Genomic DNA, 22,852 nt, shown 5'->3' on the forward strand with positions numbered 1-22,852 from the left:
AAAAAATCTTATTAACAAAATGGTAAATAGTACTTACATCCCTCATGATAGTAACTTTGTTTGTATCTATGCGATTTAAATGGTAATCGATTAGTAGTTCTTCCCCTGCACTTATTGATTTTATTGCACAAACAAAAACTTCATTCCCCTTATGCGCCTCAAATATGCAATTGGGTTACTTACTAGTTGAAGAAGGTCACGTACTATTTATAAAACCTGCAATATTACCTATTGCTTTTGGTCTCCCATCAATGTACATAGAAAATCTTTTACTTTGATCATTTTCTTTCCATTGTATATAATTAGTTGATACCCCATACCTACTCATACTTTTTTTATATCAAACAATCTGCATCCAATCATTGTAATTGTAACATGGACCGACATACTTGAACAATTTGAAAAATTTGTTGTAACATACCTTTATCTCATCCATGAAAAATAGGCCCAAACCATGTAATGAGGATGGAGCAATGCGATATATCCTCTCATTAACACAAAAATCTGTGTTAATTGGAGGTAGCTCATTGGGTACCCATTCTTTCTCAATGTGTGAGTACCGAAAGGGCACCTTGATGTCGCCTTTGGTCTCATCATCATAAGAACATGACCCCCCATTAGCAAGGAAAAATTGCATGCGTTTATCAATTTTTTTTCTATTCTTTTGACCTCTAGTTGATCTCCCTATTTTAGCTGTACTACATGTAGAGCTTTCATCTACTAGTTCCTCATTTCCCTCATCTGATGTAGATAGATCTAACAAGTACCTATTTGGTGGGTCCTGCAATCCATCAAATGGAAAGTGAAAGTGACAAATATAAAATGAAGTAAGTTGAAAGTGATTATACAATTACATTTCTATACAGACCTTCTTTGTCTATATATACATTATATGATTATATAATATGTCTATTTATAACATATGTGCTCAATGATAAACAAGAAGAATATAAGAAAATTATGTCTATTTATTGACTTATACCTGTTGATCCATGTCACTGTGCACAATCCATGCCAAACAGGTCAAATTTCCTATAGTCAATTGACTGTTTGCAAAAAGGGTGACAATCAGACACAATATAAACATTGGTAATTATAAATAACATATGTTTTAATCATTAGAAATGAACACAATAAATATGTAATCAAATTTCCTGAATATGTTAATCATTTACCTTAAGTTAGCTAAAAATTACATGATACACATTTGCTACAAATAACTTAGAAGAAAACATGAACAATAGGCAACATCACAAACATGAACAAATTTCTCTTATATATGGAATGCAATATTGTCAACAGAAGGGGTGACGATGTACCTATAGTCAATTGACTATTTGCAAAAAGGGTCATAATCAGACACAACATAAACATTGGTAACTATAAATAACATATGTTGTAATCATTAGAAATGAACACAATAAATATGTAATCAAATTTCCTGCATATGTTAATCATTTATCTTAAGTTAGCTAAAAATTACATGATACGTGTATGCTACAAATAACTTAGAAGACAACATGAACAATATGCAACATCGTAAACATGAACAAATTTACCTTATATATGGAATGCAAGATCATCAACAAAAGGGGTGACGACGTTTGTAGTCATTGATTATCTTCATCATCATCATCATCATCATCATCATCATCATCATCATCATCATCATCATCATCATCGCCATCATCACCATTGTCATCGCCATCATCATCACCATTATCGCCATCATCATCACCATCATCACCATCATCATCGCCATCATCACCATCACCACCATCACCATCATCATCATCATCATCATCACCATCATCATCATCACCATCATCTTGATCTTCATCATCTACTTCTTCATCATCTTCAATATCTTCTTCTTCCATAACATTATACTTTATCGGCCTTCCTCTTGGATCATGTCTAACAACAAATGAAAAACCTTCTTTATGTGGAACCTCTGAGTAAAACACTTGCTCACATTGGCTTGGAAGAACTTAGGGCTCATCTCCAACTGGCTCAAATGACCTTGTATTGATCATTGTAAATCCATTATCATGTTGAATAACCGTTCTATCTAGATCATTTTAATTTAGTCATAACCTGTACCATTTGATGACAAATAGAACTACTTTGAAGGTGTTAAATTCACACTCAATTATATCATCCAAGATGCCATAGCATTGATTTTGAGATTGTTGAGGATGTATGTCATTTCTAGATGATATATTGGTGACCTCAAAAATTGCAGTTATCCTAGAATCACAAGTTTTCTTTGTGTCATCCAACCTTTTTATGCGAAATTTGTGGCCATGATAGTACATAGGTTTGTGGTGCTTGACCTACAATTGTTGAAGTGTGTGTAAATTATTTGCAATGTGAGTTGATACGAAACATACATCGAGTTATGATCATTAATAAATTTCTACGTACCTCTCCACCTCTTAAACCCTTTACTAGATCAACTACCATCGGCATAACATTGGAATCTCCATTACGATGAGCTTCTGTAACTAATGAAGCAACACCTTCCCATGTCAATGAGAAACCATTTTGTTGACATCGTTCAATCCATTCCGTCATCCAATCAAGATTGTTCACAATATACCAATGTATTGCATCCCACTCTCGACCACCTGTTTCAAAAAAATACACCAATTAAAAATAACTTATATTGAAGATTTATAAGAATTAATTAACTACAATAACATCTTAGATTTACCTCTCACTTTCCTCAATCTACCTTTGCCCATCAAGTACTCCCCTTTAAATTTGTTAATTGAGTTGAGATCCCAAATACGATCTACATGGATCTTTGCTGCAAACTTAGGAATATATTCACTAATGTACACCATGGTCTGGTATACCATATATCCCTCCACCATTGAACACTTGGGATGTGCTCTCTATCGAACCAAGCCTTTTAAAAATTTTAGGTGCCTCTCAACCATCCACATTGACCTGGTTGGTACAGGTCCACACAATTCAATCTCCTCAACTTGATGTATGAGGTAGTGTTCTTGTGCATTGAAAAATTTGGAGGTAGACACTTTTGCATTTCACACATCAGAAGAGGAATTTTTCTCTTCCAATATTTTATATTTCCTTTATTGATTTCTTTAGATGACAACCACCTCATGTATTTGTTAGATTGTGGTGACTGATCAAGAAAGTACTGTACATATTATGGCCGACATTTTATAACCCTAAAGCGGTTTAATACTTGTATAAAAGGGCTTAGGGTTGGGTATTTTTCATAATGTTGTGATACAAAATTGGTTCTTGCGGCGGTATTGAGCTGTAACGGATTACGGATTGTAATCAGGTTGTAATCACTGGATTGTAATAAGATCGGACTTGCTGTTTGGTGGGCGTAGCCCAGGGATTGGGTGAACCACATTAAATCTTGGTGCCTTGTGTTCATTTTTGTGTGTTCTATTATTTTCTGTTATTGGTTATATTTGCATGTAGTTTTTATTTTTGTCCGTGGTTTATCCTAACAAGTGGTATCAAAGCCTGGTTTTGGCTTGGTCATGGGTTCAAATCTCCCCAGTGCCTTCCCGACCCGCGTAAGCACCTGGTATGCATGTCGAGGGGGAGATTGTTGGGTGATGCGACGTGCTCCGCTGCCCATAGGTGGTTAATTATGTGGTGTTCCATGTTCACTAACAGTCATGGCTTTTGGTGCAATGGAAAATGGGCCCTACAATTGGTATCAGAGCAAGGTTGTCTTTCAGTTATCCTTTGCAAGAAAGTCTCACGGTTAAGTGGGAGTCTCATAGTTGAGTGGGAGCAATGGCAGATGAGGGTAAGTTGAGGGTTGACAGGTTTAATGGGTATAACTTCCAGTTATGGAAGATGCAAATGGAAGACTATTTATATCAGAAGGATTTATGGAAGCCGTTGGAAGGAAAAGCCAAGAATCAGGGAACTATGTCAGAGGCTGAATGGGATCTTTTGGATAGAAAGGCACTCGGAAGCATTCGGTTATGCTTGGCACCATCGGTGGCATTTAATATTACAAAAGAAAAGACGACAGAAGATTTGATGAAAACCCTAGCGACACTATATGAAAAGCCCTCCGCTTCAAATAAGGTATTTCTCATGAAGCGTTTATTTAATATGAAAATGGAAGAAGGTGGATCTGTTGTAGATCATTTAAATGAGTTTAATACTATTAGTAGTCAATTATCTTCTGTGGGTATCAATTTTGATGAAGAAATTAGGGCTCTCTTGATTTTGTGTTCTTTGTCTGAAAGCTGGAATGGCTTGGTAATGGCGGTGAGTAATTCTGTTCCTGGATCTAGTACCCTAAAATATGATGATGTGATCGGTGTTATTTTAAGTGAGGAAACTCGTAGAAAATCCTCAGGTGGATCTACATCAGGAAGTGCTTTAAATGCACAAAGCAGGGGCAAAATGACTGAAAGAGGAAGTAACTCTAGAAATCGTGAGAAATCAAGAGGAAAGTCAAAGGGGAGGAGGTCTCAATCGAGAGGACCAAATGACTGCTGGTACTGTGGGAAACCAGGGCACAAAAAGAAAGATTACTGGAATCGAAAGAAAAATGAAGGAGATAAATCAGATGGAGACAAGGAGGCAAATGTGGTAAGTAACAAATTCGAAGAGGATGCTTTGCTTCTTTCTTTAGAGAGTGTTGATGATTCATGGGTTTTAGATTCTGGTGCTTCATTTCATGCTACACCTCATAGAGGTTATTTCATTGATTATGTCCAAGGGGATTTTGGGCTTGTTTATTTGGGGGATAATGAACCCTGTCAGATTGTTGGAAAGGGAAAAATTAAGATTAAGTTGCAGAATGGGAATCATTGGCTACTACATGAGGTAAGACATGTTCCAAAACTAAGTAGAAATTTAATTTCAGCAGGGCAACTCGGTGATGAGGGTTGTGTAGTTACTTTTAATGATAAAAGTTGGAAGGTTTCAAAAGGTTCCCTTGTAGTAGCAAAAGGTGTGAAAGTAGGCACCTTATATCTTTGTACAGGTCATATTGTTCCTTCTACTTTGATTGTTTCAAAGAAAAATGAATATTCAGGAACAATTACTGCAGTTGAGCATGGAGAACAAATAGCTGCTGTAGATTCTGATACAGTGCTGTGGCACAATAGACTTGGGCACATGAGTGAGAAAGGTATGAAATTACTTCATTCAAGGAAAGTTTTACCAGGTCTAAAATGTGTGAATATGGATTTCTGTGAAAGTTGTGTGTATGGAAAACAAAAGAGAGTGAGTTTTGTAAAGGCAGGGAAGGAAAACAAAAAGGAGAAATTAGAGCTTGTGCATACAGATGTATGGGGACCGGCTCAGGTATCTTCCCTTGGTGGCTCTCATTATTATGTTACATTTATTGACGACACAACTAGAAAGGTATGGGTTTATTTCCTTAGACAAAAATATGATGTATTTCAAACTTTTAAGAAATGGAAATGCTTGGTTGAAAATGAGACTGGTAAGAAATTAAAATGTCTTAGATCTGATAATGGTGGTGAGTATTGCAATCATGAATTTGAAGATTATTGTTCCACTAATGGTATTCATAGACAAAAAAACTATTCCAAGGACTCTACAGGAAAATGGAGTGGCTGAACGCATGAACAGGACTATAATGGAGCGCGCAAGGAGCATGAGGTTGCATGTTGGGTTACCCTTACACATGTGGGTGGAGGCTGTCAATACTGTAGTATATTTGATTAATAGAGGTCCCTCTACTCCTTTGGGTTGTGGTATTCCAGAGGAAGCATGGACTGGTAAGAAGGTGAGTTATTCTTTTCTCAAGACCTTCGGTTGTGAAGCTTTTGCTCATATAGACTCTAAAAATAGAACCAAGCTAGAAGCTAAATCAAACAAATGTGTCTTTGTTGGATATGGCATTAATGAATTTGGCTATAGGCTTTTGGATTTTGAAAATCATAAAATTATAAGAAGCCGGGATGTCATATTCAATGAAAAAGTGTTGTACAAAGATCTGTTGCAGCAACATGAGAAGAAAGAAGATGATTATGTAGTGCTGGATGATACTCCAAAAGCTGATGTTCCAGCCATTCCTCATGATGTGCAACAACTGCAACAACAAATACCACACACACCAGTGAATGTTAGACGGTCAACAAGGCAAATTAGACCTCCAAAAAGGTTTTCTCCCTCTTTGTATTCTATTTTACTTACTGATGCTAGTGAACCTAAAAGTTATGATGAAGCTGTGCAGGTGGATACTAAGATTCAGTGGGAGTCTGCAATGAAAGATGAAATGGACTCTTTGCTAAAAAATAAGACATGGGATTTGTGCAAGTTGCCTGCAGGTAAAAAGGCTTTACAGAATAAATGGGTTTACAGGTTGAAAGAAGAGGAAGGAGGTAAGAAAAGATTTAAGGCCAGGTTAGTTGTAAAAGGATTTGCACAGAAAAAGGGAATTGATTTTGATGAGATATTTTCTCCTGTTGTTAAAATGACTTCTATTCGTACTGTTTTAAGTCTTGTGGCTACTGAAGATTTGCATTTAGATCAGATGGATGTTAAAACAACCTTTCTTCATGGTGATTTGGATGAAGAAATATATATGGCTCAGCCACAGGGTTTTGAGGTCAAAGGTAAGGAGAACTTAGTGTGAAAATTGAAGAAAAGTTTATATGGCTTGAAGCAAGCACCTCGGCAATGGTATCTGAAATTTGATAGTTTTATGCATGAGCATGGATATAATAGGTGTCATTCAGATTACTGTGTTTATTTTAAGAGGTTGGATGATGATAGCTACATTATTTTATGTTTATATGTTGATGATATGCTTGTAGCTGGGTCTAACATGGATCATATTAAGGGGCTGAAACGCCAATTAGCACATGCATTTGCTATGAAGGATTTGGGGGCAGCAAAACAAATCCTTGGTATGAAGATTTGTAGAGATAGGAAGAACAGAACATTGACGCTATCTCAAGCTGATTATGTTGAGAAGGTGTTGCAATGTTTCTCTATGGAGAATGCTAAAGCTGTCAGCACACCTTTACTTGGTCATTTGAAATTGACTAAGGAAATGTGTCCCAAGACACAAGAAGAGGAGGATAAGATGTCCAAGGTACCCTATGCTTCAGCTGTAGGAAGCTTGATGTATGCTATGGTATGCACTAGGCCAGATATTGCACATGCAGTGGGAGTCGTTAGTAGGTATATGAGTCATCCAGGATTTGAGCATTGGAATGCTGTCAAGTGGATTCTCAGATATTTGAGAGGAACATCCAATAAGTGTTTACACTTTGGGGGCTCTACTACTGATTTACGGGGCTATGTTGACTCAGATTTGGCTGGGAATATTGATACCAGGTGGAGTACTACAGGTTATGTCTTTATTATTGGTGGGGCATCCGTGAGTTGGGTTTCTAGGTTACAGAAGATTAATGCTCTCTCCACTATAGAGGCTGAGTATGTTACTGCTACAGAGGCAGCCAAAGAGATGATATGGCTTCAGTTCTTCTTGGAAGAATTGGGACATCCTCAGAAGGATAATTATTTGTTCACAGATAGTCAGAGTGCCATTCATCTTGCTAAGAATTCAGCTCTGCATTCTAAGACCAAACACATCCAGTTGCGGTACCATTTCATTCAGTCAGTTTTGGAGGATGGACAGTTAAAGCTGGAGAAGATACATACTAATGACAATCCAACAGATATGTTGACAAAGGTTGTAACAAGGGAGAAGCTGAACTCCTCTTCAGCTTTGGTTGGTCTTTTAGACTGAACATGAATAAAAGAATAGTAGAGTCCAGGATGGTTTGATCCAGTGGGAGCCCCATGTGGTAGTGGTATTGCTACAGGATCAGTCTCCAAGTGGGAGATTGTTGTTTAGTGTGGAGCCTGATCAGTCCCCAAGTGGGAGATTGTTAGATTGTGGTGACTGATCAGGAAAGTACTGTACATATTATGGCCGACATGTTATAACCCTAAAGTGGTTTAATACTTGTATAAAAGGGCTTAGGGTTGGGAATTTTTCATAATGTTGTGATACGAAATTGGTTCTTGCAGTGGTATTGAGTTGTAAGGGATTACGGATTGTAATCAGGTTGTAATCACTGGATTGTAATAAGTTTGAACTTGCTGTTTGGTGGACGTAGCCCAGGGATTGGGTGAACCACGTTAAATCTTGGTGCCTTGTGTTCATTTTTGTGTGTTCTATTATTTTCTGTTATTGGTTATATTTGCATGTAGTTTTTATTTCTGTCTGTGGTTTATCCTAACAATATTTTCCAAGATCATATATATCCTGTTTGACATTGTTGGCGAAGTGGCATGGGAGAGATAGAGGTAGAACGTACTGCAATATTTGTAAAATGATCTTGTCAACATTTTATAAAAGAATGCAATTGAAACTACATGCAGTATATAAATATATAGTGAATACAAAATAACATGAATTACCTTAATAAATGTATGCCAATCATGTGTTTTCAACCCTGGCCCAAATTCACTTTTATTTGATATGACATTGTTTATGTTTGCAGAAAATCGTGTGGGAAATCGTATTTTTTTTATGACTTCTTTTTATAGCATTGCTTTACTGCTCTGACAATAACCAACTAAGGGCACTTGTATCAATCTAGTCTCCATTGTTATTTGATCGAATGCCATTTTTCATTGCATGGTTGGATTCTTCAATGTCACTACAAGTTTTGACAATTTGATCTTTGTCACACCTTTTATCCAAGATTTTTCATAACTTCTCTGCTACATTCTTTCCAATATGCATAGGATCAAACAAATGCACAGTTGGGAGTTGCTCGTAGTACGACAACCTAGTAAATTGCGTAGGATAAATTTTTAGTCCTTTTGGAAGTTGGTCATTGATGTCTTGACGACCTTCACAAGCATCAATCACATCATTAGTAAACAAAACACAATATCAAAATATAAATTTGAAACAAAAACCATCAAATGGAATGACATTATCTCGACGATTTATTTTATTGTATGCCAACTTCCATAGGTGAGGTGTCATTCTCTGTGGCTTTGACGTAGTCTCTTCTAGACCATTGAAAAGATGTTTTTTGATAATTTGGTACTTATGATTTTTGTGCAGAAAGTGTCTATTCTCATCAAACACCCACTTTCTTAAACTTTTTGAATGACGAGATTTCATCTTTGGACCGCAAACTAGACATGCAAATTTACCCTTTGTTTGAAGACCTACAAGATCGTGAATAATTGGATTAAATGTGTTAACTATGACATACCAAAAAAGAGGTGTCAAGAAGAGAACATACCACAAAAATGTGTTAGCCCAGGGGCATCGTGTATTGTCCATACAAACATTGCATGAAATTGAAATTGTCTTTGTCCTATTGGTCTACAAATGTCAAACATAGTAACCCCATTCCATAACACCACCAACTCATCAATAAGGAGTTCAATATATATGTTGATATCTTTAACTTGGTACTTACCTGGTTGAATGAGCAAAAACATTACATAATTATTTTGACCATTTGATGGATTAGTAATAATAAATTAATTTAGATGACCACTAAATCAAAAAATACCTGGAACAATCTGTGTCAGCATTATGTGCTCTCTCTTTATGGATAACTAAGGAGGTATGTTATTGTTGATAACAAAAATAGGCCACACTGAGTAAGTAGATATCATCTCTCCATAAGGATTGACATCGTCTGATGCCAATGAAAGCTTGAGATTATGAGGTTCTTCTTTAAAGTGTGGCCATTTTTCCTCTATTTCCTTAAATGCTGAACCATCTGCAGGCATTCACATAATGTCATATTGACTTCTATTGCATGCATGGTAATCCATAAATTATGCCAAGCTATTACACTTGAATAATCATTGTAGACGTGGAATAATGGGAATATGTCGAAGAACCTTGCAAGGCACCTTTTTTGTTAATTGATCTGATTGATATCTACTAATATGACAAGTAGGGCATTGTGTTGCAAATTCATGTTGTTTATGATATATAATATGATCGTTTGGACATGCATGTATTGTTTGATACTCCATTCCAATATCTTTCATGATGGCAGATAATTCTTAGTACGAGCGAGGTAGAATGTTTGATGGTGGTAACAAACACTCAACTATCAGCCTACGACCAAAAATATAATTTCTTAATTTAAAGAATATTAATTGGTACACGAACCCAATGTTAATTGTAAGGGAACTACGAGTAAAATAATGAAAGAAGATGGCATACCTTAACATACGTGTCATTGCTATGTTGGATAAATCATTCATAACCTTCAAGTTCACCAATAACAATACAACGGCAAGAAGAGTTGTTTTGGAGCCTTCATATAGGGACTGGTGTGCCTTCTCAAGTAAAGGTACATCAAGCTCTACATCATCATCATCATCATCATCATCATCATATTAATCATCGTGATCTTCATCATCCTGGTCTTCTTCCATGGTATCATTACCTTCTACTTCAACATTCACACCTCCATGTTCCTTTGTTTGGAAATCTGCATTCTCCGAATTGTCATGGTCCATAACATGAAACTCAGGGATGTTGACCTCTATGAAAATGATGACCTTATATTAACCATGACCATGATGTCATCATCAAATCATATCTTATGTAATTTATAAACTATTAAAATACATACCAATGGGCGATACTTGTTTCCCCCTTCAATGTGACCATGTTGCCTACAATGTTGCTCAGTTGTTGTGATTAGATATCTTCGAGTCTTTAAGCCCTTACACATTTCGCAAGGACAATAACATTTTCCATCACCTTTTATTTTTAAGTTAGACCACAGTCTAGCAATTGTCTCCCTATTTTTTTGTGCATTGATATCGTCAGACATGGTCTTTCTTGAATGGAATGACTTGTTGGTGGAAGAAGGATGATTTGTTTGCAACCTGTAGATGGAGTAGTAAGAGGAAGACACATATAAAAAGGAGTTAGGTCTTTGAACCAAGTAGGAGTTAGGACATGTTGGAGTGGGGTCAGCCCCAAGATATTTTGGAATCTTGAAGAACCTGGTAAAGGGTATTTGGAAAGGTGAAAATAAACAAGTATTTTTACAGCTACAAAGGAGGAATCGAGAGCATTATAAATAATGAAGAAGAAACTTAAATCCATACAACTTCACCTCTATTTACAATTTGACCTTTCTACAAGTGAAATATGACAATATACAAAATTTCCAATCACATTTTCACTTAAAAAAGAACACAAAATATACCTATGCTACAATATGTTCTTCAAATTCTTCGCTATCAGATTCTTCAGAACTGCAAGCTCCTATGCAAAAAAAATATGAGATGTACTAAGTAATTTTTGATGGGAAATATTTAAACAAATCAACTATCAAAAAAATAATTTATGAAATTCAGTTGCTTTATTATGTACTGAAGACTTGGCAAGATGTTCCCAAGTCTATCTATAGAATGCATGTTTGCATGGTTGTTTGCAAATAGTCTGGTATGGTGCCGCTTTTGAACAACAAAAAATGTCACTGGGGCTGGTAATTTGGCTCAAGAGATGCACAAGCCTGTTGACACCATAAAACTTTTAGTTCATATAGCATTCAATTGTCTTCTTTAACAAAATCCAAAGAGAATACAAACAAACTAATGAGCCATGTCTATCTCAATTGAATAGCAAGTACTATAGTTATTAGGAAACTGACCTTGCGAATAGAATCCAATTCATAAAGTATTAGGAAAGTGACCTTGCTAATTAGTTCAACATAGATTGGTGAACAAAAAATTCATAATAAAAATCTGATTTTTTTCCACACTTGTTCAAACCATATAATGAAATGACAAAAAATGAATTGTATACGAGTCACTCCAAATCCTTAGCTTTTAATATGCTTCATAGATGAGATTGCATTATATGTTTTGAACAAGATGTGGAAAAAAATCAAATGACATAGATATAAGCATTCTCACACCATGAGTGAAGCAACAATTGCATAAAGCTTTATTGCAAAAAAATTGTCAATATTATTTACATTGTACATACTTGTTTATATAATGCTTCAATTCCTAAATTAAGAAACTATAGCTAGTATTCTAACCATGCATAAAAATAAAATTACAGTGCAGATGTATGAAATTATATGCATAACTACTCCTATACTAGTTTATAACTACTATGGAAGCACAACACTGCAATCACAATACCAAATCCAACTCCATAACTTAATCCCAATCCCACTGCCCACAATCGACTCTCAATTATATCTTTGCTGCTACCAACTGTAGTCTTATTCCATTCTGCTTGATGCTCTCTGCAACCTAAACCACAACCTAGTGTCGTATTTTCAAGGGGAAACCCATGAAGGTTGGGGTTTCCTAAAAAGGAGGAAGCCTCAAATGTTGTGAATTGTTTTCCCTGTGGTATTAATCTTGAAAACATGTTGTTTGAAAGATTGAATACTTTGAGGAAGGTTAGATTTGAAAATTTGAAAGGAATTTTTCCTGACAAATTGTTTTCTGAAAGATCTAGAGACTCTAAATGAGCCATATTTGCCAAGGATTCAAGAATTGAACCACATAATTGATTATTTGAGAAGTTGAGAGAAATTAAACCTTGGAGGACTCTCAATGCTAGAGGAATATTGCCTGAGAGGTTGTTATGTGAGATATCCATGAACTTGTTTGCATAGATTATCTTCTTGTATGTTTGAACCCTTCCTTTTATCCAAATTGTTACTTCATCCTCGAACTTTGATTCATAAGGAGAGTCCATATTTAAATTAGTGAAATAAGAGAAGGTAAGTCATTCATCAATAATTTGAGATTGATTGACCATAGCATATAGATTACTTAGATCTTGAGGGATACTTTTTGATAAACAATTACTCAATAAATCTAGAATTTGGAGATTCTGCAACCTCATAAGTTGGGATGGAATTTTACCTTTGAAATTATTAGAGGTTAAGCTCAAAATTTTCAAATCTTTTAGCTTTTCAATCCAAACAAAAATTTTACCTTCAAATTTATTATTTCCCAAATCAAATATTTTGAGACTTGTGCAATTTGAAAGGGACAGAGGAATATTACCTTGAAACCTATTGCCATTGAGATTTAGTGCATGAAGAGTTGTGAGATTTCCCAACTCCTTTGGAATCTCCCCTTCCAAATTATTGTGAGCCAATTTTAAAATCACTAATTGAGAACACGACTTGATAGTTGCAGGGATCTTGCCCATCAGCTTGTTATTTGACAAGTCCAAAATGCCCACTCTATCTGAATTTGTGCAAGTAGAACTTGGAATTTCTTCAAAGAGGTTATTTCTTGACAATGACAGAAAGATCGATGCCCAAATATCTAATGGAGGTCTAATGTTTGGAATCGAGCCATTAAACATATTATCTGACATATCTAATAGGAATGAAACAAAATCCAGAGTAGGAAGTGTGCCATACAATCTATTCCCTTGCAAATCCACTGTAGAAAATTGATGGGATATCTGCTAGGGTAGAGAATCTTCCAGATTTTTATCTAAAAGAATGAGCGTATCAAGATTAGGAAGATCCCATAAGCACGAAGGAATATTTCCCACAATGTTGTTACTTGAAAGATCTAGTTCCTTCAATTGATATTGTTGGGACAAAAATGTAGGGAAATCACCTTCTATATTGCAAGACCTCAATGACAAATACTCCAAATGGTCAAACTGTGGAATCCAACTTGTAGATATAGTAATAGATAACTGATTTTTAGAAAGGTCCAATCCTCATACGTGAGTCAAATTTTTGAGCATCTGAAATGAAATTTTGCCTCTTAATCTATTGGAAGCAAGTGCCAACACTTTTAAACTAGCCATCTTCAAAAGAGAATCTGGAATTGTTCCTGACATCTGGTTATCACCCAGATGCAGCTCACTTAATGTTGAAAGCTCACATAGAGAGGGTGGAATCTAGCTAGTCAGATGATTATGGCTGAGTAAAAATACTCTTAAACTTTCCAGCTTTGAATTGGAGTCTGGGATTCTTCCTGATAGCTGGTTGTTACTGAGGTCCAAATGTGTAAGGGATAAAAGGCTGTCAAAAGAGGACGACATAGTTCCCTCCAAATTATTACGAGACAGATCCATGGTCTCAAGTTTTGAATAGTCTGCAGCAGAGTGGGGAAACTCTCCACTTAAATTGCAGCCAAAAAGAGATAGAGCAACAAGTGAGTTGGAATGGCCTAAAATGAAAGAAAGGTTTCCCTTCAACTCATTATTACCACTAAGGTCAAGATTTCTCAATTTTGAACGGGGCATGAAATTGGAAGGGATGGAGCCATTTAGATTACTGTAGTTGAGATCAAGTGAAACCAATGAAGATGCATTCTCAATCCAAGAGAGTAGTTCAGACGGGAATGAATTCCATGATAAATGAGGTCAGATTTGATAGATAGTTGAATCTGGGTGAGATTGTGAAGACCGCTGAGGGCCTCACCCCAACGCTCTGAGCCCATTGTCAAGTTCACTTCATTCATTCCCAAGAATTCAAGGCTTCTCAGACCTCTAGCCCATACATCAAACTTACCACCCTTAAATTCTCAATTATATGAAAGATCCAGATGAAGCACGCTTGACATATTTCCCAACACTAGAGGAACCTCACTGCCAAATCCAGTATTTGACAAGCTAAGAAATGAAAGCCTCTATAGTTTTGAGAACTGTGGAGGAATAGAAATACCTTGAAAGTAATTCTAGTTGAAATCCAAGTGTTGCATATGTTCAGATCAAACAGTGATGGATGAATTTCACCACTCAACTGATTGCTCAAGGGTAATCACATGCGATGTATGATAATCGCAGCCAACACACTCCCACTCACAACAATTCAATCCACGCCAAGAGGATAACTGACTTGAGGAAAGATAAAGGCCACCCTTGAAATCTAATAGAGAACTTCTCTCATCTTCAATACATGCTATTGAAATTGACATATTAAGTTATGGAGTTGGATTTGGTATTGTGATTGCAGTGTTGTGCTTCCACATTTCTGAAAATTACAATGCAGATGTATGAAATTATATGCATAACTACTCCTATACTAGTGTATAACTCCTATATTGTGATTGTTTAACTCCATCACCCAAAAGGATGCCAAACAAGATTAAGTTTTACCAGAGATGTCAAAAAATTACATTCAGAAAAATCTAATTTATAGAAATAACTACAACAGGTAAAGCACATTTGAAAGATAAAAATAGACAACTTATGTATATAAATCGAAGAATCGTTATGATTCAAAATATTACTTGACTTATAATTAATAATTATGGAAGGTTTTTTTTTCACTGCAGTCAAAATCCGTTAACAAAATGGGTGAAGGTAAGGTAGGGATATACCAAACTCACACTGTAACGTGGTTCCACATTTATAAGACACAACAAAAATTGGTTCCACATTTATATGACACTTTTGAAATATTAAAAATATATAAGTAGTTCACCATAGTTTTTAACTCTCAAAATATTAAAGAAATGATATTCTATGATGCCAGTGTTTTTCCTAAATGCTAGACAAACTACATTAGAGATGTATAGTATTTCATATACTACTACTCAAGAGTTCTAATCATTTCAAATTGCAATAGAATAATTACTATATATTAAATGTACATTTATCTCACATGGCCTTTACCTTATTGTTCACTTGTTGTAATGCTTATTTATGGATCATGTACAAATGTGTTATGAGTTTTGGAAGATATTACCTTATCTCATAGACATCCTTGGTATCAAGACTAGCTTAGTTGTATATATGCAAAGCATATTTTCAACATTTCCATTTAAAATGATACTTCTACATTTTCCATTATCTCCTCACTAAAACACAAAACACTAATTTTGAGCCATAAGTTTCCATCAATAAAATACAGATGTATAGGTAAGACATAGATCAATGCAAAAGCAAAGAAGAAAATCTTGGTGAGATAAGGCCACATAATAGAAGGAAAGAAGTATAGGAGAAAATTGTTAAATAGGAACACTAAATTGCTCATGGAGAACATTAAAATAAAGTCAATGAATTGAACTTCTATGATGCCTCCAATCTAGCCGGTCAATGCACCACTACAAGTGATAAATGTCACATTTTTAATTACCCTTACAAATACCCATAACTAGTTGAAAAAGCTAAGATTTGTGCATCTCAAATGCAACTAGAAATTTTTTGCTAACATTATTTTGTAACCTTGCGAATAACATGCAATTAGCAAAAGCACCAAACTTCCATTAAGTTTCAAGTAGATTCCATTTAATGTAGAAGAAAAGAAATCTCAAACCAGTCAACATATCAGTTTCCTAATTTCCACCATTTCTGGAGGGCCTATAAGCAAATGAGAGGGAAATTCCCTTAGTGATGTAACATAAAAAATTATTGTTCTTGGCTCTCAGTTGAAGAGGTTTAAATACAAGGCTCACACTCCCATACCAAGTAACAAAGATGATTGGTGTTCTTCACTACCAATTAAGAATATCCCAATCTAAGGTTTGTGCTCTCATATCAAGTAACAAAAATAATTATGGTTCTTGGTTCTTATCAAAGAGGTTTTTCAAGCTAGGTTGTAGGCTTCCATACCAAGTAGCAAAAATAATTATTGTCCTTGGCACTCAACTGAAAAGGTATCAGTTTAAGGCTCTTGCTCCCATGTAGACTAGAACAAAAACAATTATTGCTCTTAGCTTACAACTGAAGAAGCTCTAATCTAGGACTCATGCTCTCATATCAAACAATAAAAAATAATTATTATTCTTGATTATTTGTCCAAGAAATATTAATCTAGAACTCATATTCTTATATCCAATAACAAAAATATATCATTCTCAATTGTCAATCCAAAAAGTTTCACTCTAAGAATTCTACTTCCATATCAAATAAAAAATATAATTACTGTGTTGCTCCCAATATAAAAAGTTCCAATCTAAAGCTCATGATCCTATATAAAATATTATTAAACAAGCTAAGATTTCTTCAATCCATAATAACTTCTCCAAATATAGAATATTATTAATCAATTTTACCAATAACCAAAGTAATTGGTAGACAAAAGGTCACAGGCTGCAGATTCAAACCATTGGAGTGTCTAAAAGAAATTGCATTGTATAGCTGACACAAATTTTATATATTACAACCCTACACAATGTTGTGGTAAAGAAAACCATATAGCACTAAACTCTTACCTGTTACAATGGTCCCTACAAAATGCCTAGTCCTCTCTTTCGAAACCTGCCCTTGAAAATCTATGCCCTCCTGCGAGCGAAATGCTAGAAGTGAAGGAGTTGAAGTGGTGGGTCAATGGAGGTTGACCATCGGCACATCAAGAAGCATTCCAGCGATTGCCATACAATTCTATGCCTAAAATGATATGGCAATCGTGAACCATCGAAAGCTCACCCTTATGTTTTGTTCTCTGGACTCATAGCAACCCTCGAACCAAACAAAATGTGTTACATTTTTGTCCTTTTTGTTTTTTTTTTATGCTGCGGCGTGTGTTGCAATTGCGAGAAAAATAATTTGTCGCAATTGCGAGAAAAATAATTTTTCACAATTGAGACCAACACAAGCATGTTATAAAAAAAAAAAAAATTGCTTTATAACTCAACCAACCAACCCATTTAAAATACTTGGTCACAATTTTTGGTCGCAATTTAGCGTAAGATGCACTAGTGTCCTATCATTGTTTGACACTTAGGAAAAAATGTAGATTTGGACATTGCTCAAAATGAAACTTCACAGAATGACTCGAAATGACCATTTATCTTCATGGGACAAGTGGATATACTTAATGCAAGGTGTTAGAAACTTTAAATACCTCTTAGGCCTCAAAAGAGTAGTTGCATACATATGCATTAAATGCACTTATAGGGCTTGATTTTTAGAATGGTACTCAAAATCAAGGCTTGTTTTTTAGAATGGTACTCAAAATCAAGGCTTGTTTTTTTTTTTTTTTAAAAGAGGGGTAAATGCTTTGACCTGGAGCTATGAACCAGTGAGGCCACAAATGGGGGACCTCATCCCCATTAGATTTGAACCTTGATGGCAAGGATAACAACTCAACAACTTAACCATCACAACATGCCACTATTGGCACTCAAAATCAAGGCTTCAATTTTGAGTCCCAACAGAGGGTTTCCCATGGTATATCTTGTGTCACATTTTTGTGGGTGTGCTGTATATTCTTTTGCATGTGGATTTTAATTGCATATTTATTTCAAATCTATAATGGGTTATATGGAAACAATTATATTTTTTGTTTGCAAGTTTCCTTACAAGTGGTATTAGAGCTATGGTTTTATTATTGTAACCCTAGATTGAATCCATGGGAATGTATGAGAGGATAAAAGAAAGGGCAAGATATATGAGTTTTTATTGTAGATATGAGAGTTTTGGATTTGTTGTTATGATGAGATATTGGTAGATTTTGGGCATGTAAAATTGTTGGTCAAAATGATTTTTTGGATGTTTCATTTAAATGAGGTTTTTAGGGGGTGGCTTGCAATAATGACCTCTAGGATAAAAATAGACCTCGCCATTGCATCTGGATTGGTTTTTCCATAAATTTTGATATATAATATGCCTTAGTTTGGCCATTTTAAGAGGAAATGAAAGAATTTTTAAGTTTCAACTCATGATGGTCGTCAAATTTATTCCTATCAAAATTTTTGTCAAACAAAAATGCAATGAAAATGGTAAAAAGACTGTCTTAGTAAAATGACCATGACTTTCTCTTAGGATATTAGATTTTGGACCTCTTACAATCGTTGGAAGCTAATTTAGAACACTATAACTTGGTACGGGTTTGATCCTATGATTTTGACATTTTGTTAGGTTTTAAGAGCCCAAAAATTAGATGTTATTTATTTTGAGTATAAATTAGGGCATAACTTGGGCATACAGAGTCAAAATTTGGACTTTGAGTAGTTAACAGAAAGCTCTACACATTGGTTTAGATTTGTTGTAGGTTTTGAATGAGTTATTTGGTGATATATTAATCTAAATGGTTTATGATATATATTGACTATGGTAACATTGTGAGTTTATGACATTATATATTTTGGAGATTTGTATTTGATGTCATTATATACTTAGTTCATATTTTAGATTGGTCTCATGATGATATGGTTATCAGTATTTGATTTGGATATGTATGATGACTTGTTGGGTCTACAAGTTTTGTAGTATTGTAAGTGGTCTATACTTGTGGGTTACATTTATGGCTTGGTTATGGGTTGTCTTTGCCCATTGATCTTTCATTATTGATGCATATTTAGATTGGTGGCTTAGATTTGGGTTGTTTATGACCTAAGTCACATGATTTTTTGATTTTTTCTTCATGTAGAAGGGATGAGATGTTGTTACCAGGTACAATCATGGTGGAGGATTGTAATTGACTATTTTATGTTGACAGATTGGATACTTTGAATTTTTTACTCGGTTCATGAATGTGATCATGGTGTCATGGATTTTGGCATGACAAAATTGGATATATAGGTACATCCTTGATGTTCATTGGTTTGGAAACTTGATTTAGCTATGGTGGCATATCTTCTTGGTTAAAGATCAAGGTTATTTGGTTTCTTTTGAGGAGCTCATGATGTGCACTTTGAGTTCTTTGATGGTTTAATGCCTTGATTTATTCTCATGGTTAGAGGATGGTATCCATGGATAGCTTGGATACATAATTTAGTGAGAGCTGGTGGCAGTGATGAGGTGGCAGTGTAAGATTAGTTCCTAGTTTGGTTCATATCTTATTGGTTTGGAGATCTTGGTTTCACGTTGTTCTGACAATTTGGTTGTGTGTAGACCTAGAGGATCTTCATATATAAGATGGATGTTATGATGCCTTGATACCATGATTGAGTGAGAGTTGTTGGCATTGATATATTTATTGAGTGTTTGCAAATGTTGGAGGTTTATCTTAGATTCTATTGTTGCAAAAGCATCTTTGACATTTTCATGGTACACTTGTTATCTTCATGGTGTATGGAGATGGTTTTCTTCATGGTGTGTGGAGATGGTTGAATCTTGAGGACTCATTGGGTTCTTGATAAAGGTGTGGTTTATTCTTTCATTTGACATGTTATCCTTGGTATTAGGATGGTTTCATTATTATTCTATTGTATACTCTTGATACATGTTTAGAATTTTGATATCTTATAGTATGTTCATATGGAGCATGGTATCTCTTTGGTTGAGATGGTTTAGATCATGTTGTCATGTTTATGTTCTTGAGGCCATGGTTGGGACTTTGACATTGCTCTTGGTTTAGTTTCTTGGTATTGAGTATATAGATCATTTGTTGGATACTTCATGATATTGCTATGTTGCATTTGGAGTTGGCATGGATTGATTGGCTATAGGTGCTCATGGATAATTAGAGACAATGGTGATGATGATTTCTCTTGTGATTAGAGATATATTTGTTGGGATAGTTGATAGTTTTCAATAGGAACTCTGAGGGGCATTCACCTGACATGGACTTGAGAGGAGATTTTTCTTAGATAAGTCTTGGTTGGAGACTTGGATTTCAAGATGAGCATTCTCATTCCCCACTCTTGGTCTACTCGGCAGTTTTCTACTTGAGAGGTATAGCCCATTGTTTCTCGTAGGCACATTATATTTATGCTCATCTTTCATTGATGTGGATCCTGAGCTATGGTACATGAGTTAGTTCTGGAGGGTTCATTTGAGAGATTGTTTTCCATTGGTTATCTCCTTGTTTATATGTTGTTATGTTGGTTGAGTTTAGGAAATGGTTTTATATTGGGAATATTCTTTGGATAAGAAATGGTTATTCCTTGATTTAGGAATGGTTTATGAGTTTGATCTTCTTGTGGGAGGCTTACATCCATGATTAGTTATATGGTATGGTTTGGGTGTTGTTGTGGCTTCTTGGTTGGGTTTTTATGGAGGAGGTCATAGTTACATAATTTATATCTAGAGGTGTGTGTAGAAGGACATGATGCAAGTTATTATTTGCATGGTTTCTCTTTGGTCTTGGTTATATTCCTAGATGTTCAATTTTCACTTACATTGGATTTGAGATTGGTTAGAGATTGTGATAACTGGTTTTTGCTCATGTATGTCATGTGAGAGATGACATGGTTATTCATTTATCTCTTTCCTTTTTTAGTTGTAGAGAATTTGGGAGAGCATTTAAGACTTGTTATGATAGTTGTTCTTGCAAGTTATTAGTTTATGTGTTATGGACGTCCTTGATACTACATAGATTCACTTCTTTGATATGTTGTGAGTGGATTGGTTAAAATTTGACATTATCTTTTGCAATGAGAGCTTTATGGTATACATGTGGTAGATATTGCTCTTGAGGCTTATGATTGCAAGTTACAGATCAGATATGTTGATGATATGAGATTTACTTGGTATACCTTTGGAGGTATGAATAGTTGGATGGGTTGGTACTTGTTGTGGGTGTTATTTTAGCTATGGATGTTTTTACAACTACAGATATATGTGATTAATTTTGGATCAAGTTTTTGTGCTTGGTATTTTAGTTGGTATGAGATTTTATGATCTTTTAATATGATAGGTTGGGTGGCTTTCTCTTTGGATGGCTTCTATGTATGTTTGGTGGTAGTGGCATAGTAGGAGGTGGGATCATTCATGTTTGATATTTTGGATACTTTGGTTTTCTTGCGAGTACCAAGATGGAGCACATGGTGTACTTTAATCTATTATGGTAGATGTGTTGGGAGGGATTGTTTCCTTATTCATTTATATGGCTACAAATTGACCCTATGCAATGTATAAAAAAAGTGGGTGATTGTTGAGATAACATTTGTTGCACACATTGCATAATATTTTAATGTTGTATTATTTTATTATTTAATGTTGCACCTAGGAGCACCTAGATGGATGTGCAACATGTAAAGATTCACATGAGATATCTTTAACGAGTTGTATTGTAACATTGTGATAACATTTGATGTAATTACTTAATATTGGGGAAAAGAATTAAATGTCCAATATTAAATGTGGGGTCAGTAGGTTAGGTAGCTCATGGTTTTAGCACATGGTTTATGTAATACCACTTGGTGGTTTTGTGGGAATTTCTACTATATTAGCAACCACAAGGGTAGTTGTATAAGACAGAAGGCAAAAAGGCAAGAATCAAGTGGGATAAAGCTTGATAGTTTAGCCAAGGGAGCATTTGTGAAGGTTGGAAGAATGACATTAGGTGTGTGGATTCGTGCTTATTCACATGGATTGCTTGGTTGTGGCTATTTTGAAGGCTTCCATGGTTGTATTGCAATGGTGTTTTGTTGAATAATACATGGTGATGGATGTTTTTGGAGGTTAGGTTTTTTCCTTCAACAAGGGTTTCCAAGGGTATATCTTGCATCATATTTTTGTGGATATGTTGTCTATTCTCTTGCACGTGGATTTTAATTGCATATGTATTTCAGATCTATTATGGGTTACATGGAAAAGATTATATTTTTTGTTTGGAAGTTTTTTTTACAAAAGTGGCAAAAAGATCTCGATGAACTCTATGACATGGTGAACCTAAAACCATCTTAGTCCATTACCATTTTATGATAAATAGCAGAGGAGGACCAAGGAATGGGATATCCTACTAAATGGGGGCATTACTCCTTTTATGGAGAGATTGTGTGTAGGAAAACTTGAGGTTACCAAGTCGTTCCTTAAGGTATGGAAAGAGGCGACTTTTGAAATTTCTTGGTGGTCTGTCACTATCATAGAAGACCTCATCTCCTAGGTTATTGACATCTCAATATTGGGGAAGAAGTTTTATAAAGATCAGAAAATCTCAAAGGTGGATGTGGAGGATTTCCCTAAGGAGGAGGAGGAATGTGATGCCATAACTAAAGAAGGTAAAACCTATTACCAACC

This window comes from Cupressus sempervirens, chromosome 8 (genome assembly GCF_028749045.1).
Source record: "Cupressus sempervirens isolate cs-2001-9-10 chromosome 8, ASM2874904v1, whole genome shotgun sequence".
Classification (NCBI taxonomy): Eukaryota; Viridiplantae; Streptophyta; class Pinopsida; order Cupressales; family Cupressaceae; genus Cupressus; species Cupressus sempervirens.